Source organism: Triturus cristatus, chromosome 5_1, assembly GCF_964204655.1.
Source record: "Triturus cristatus chromosome 5_1, aTriCri1.1, whole genome shotgun sequence".
NCBI lineage: Eukaryota > Metazoa > Chordata > Amphibia > Caudata > Salamandridae > Triturus > Triturus cristatus.
Genome location: NC_140587.1, coordinates 758,551,067 through 758,552,329, shown reverse-complemented (window position 1 = coordinate 758,552,329; position 1,263 = coordinate 758,551,067).

Below are 1,263 nucleotides of genomic sequence, written 5' to 3'. Positions count from 1 at the left end.
AACCTAGACAATGCGCCGTGCAACTTCAATTGTCACACGTTTCTCCCGTGTACCTACGGGCAGTCACAATCCCGTCTTTCCCGAGAGCAGCACTTACCTCTGCTCTACTACGGAATTGTTATCAATTGACTTCCTACCTCTCAGAAGCCGTACAGACAACATAAAACTCAATACGACTTCAACATATAGTGTTAGTACATTTATCAATACCAATCAATAATCGATAAGCTATATACATGCCAAAATCATCAAACCAAAACAATAAAAACCATCTCTAGCTACCAGAAATACTGGTGCAGTTCGGATCACTAAATCTCCCCCTGCTTCCACGGACGGAATGATTTCTCAGTCATACGCACATACACACATCACACGCTAGTGGGGCCCATAACACCAACATTTATTCTTTCAAACTATCCTTGCCTACAGAGGGATATCCAATCCCAAACTACAGCTTTTCGCTTGGATAGAGGAAACCACTTCTACTGAATCACCCTAACAGTTCCTCCATCCGGAAGTCAATTGGATCATTTAGTTGTTATTTAGTTTAATGACGCTTTTAACTCTCAAATTAATCAATAAACATTTCAAGAAATAATCACCCGACACAGTAATTCAAATAATGATTTTCTTTATCTAATTTAAATGCAGGTTAAATCCTAATAATGCAATATTATCTTTTGTCATATTTACCTATTCTGGCTAATTGTCGTTTTCTAAGTCAGAACTGGTCCTCAGAAAATTCATCAGAGTTCTAAAGTCTCCGTCCTCTTCTGTCAGCATAAGGATCTCTGATCATCGATTCTCCGTCAATAGCTCGGCACAGAGTGGTCTCTAGCGAAGAGTAGCAGCATAGAGTAGCGTAGAGCAGCAGCTAATATTTATACAAACATTTACATATAACAGTTACATTTTCTCATTTCTCAGGCCAGCGATTGGCTGCATTCAAATACATCTCAATACTTTAGGAAACATTCTCAAATTTTGTCATGTGGATGAAATCTTAAAGTAGACGTATCGGAAAGACTAATCCCAGGTCAAAATGTATCAGTTCGTTACAAATAGGTTAAGTTCGGTAGTTCCCATTGGCAACATTTGCTTCACGTTCAGGGACATTGGCACCTCGCCCAGGGTAGTCTTCATGGGTATGGTCTGACAGGTCACACAAGGGACACGAACGAAGTCAGTGCAGGCGCCTTTCTCCATTGCTTCAAATGATGAAGTCATGTACTTTAGTTAGGGTTCAGTCGGCGGCCATCTTTT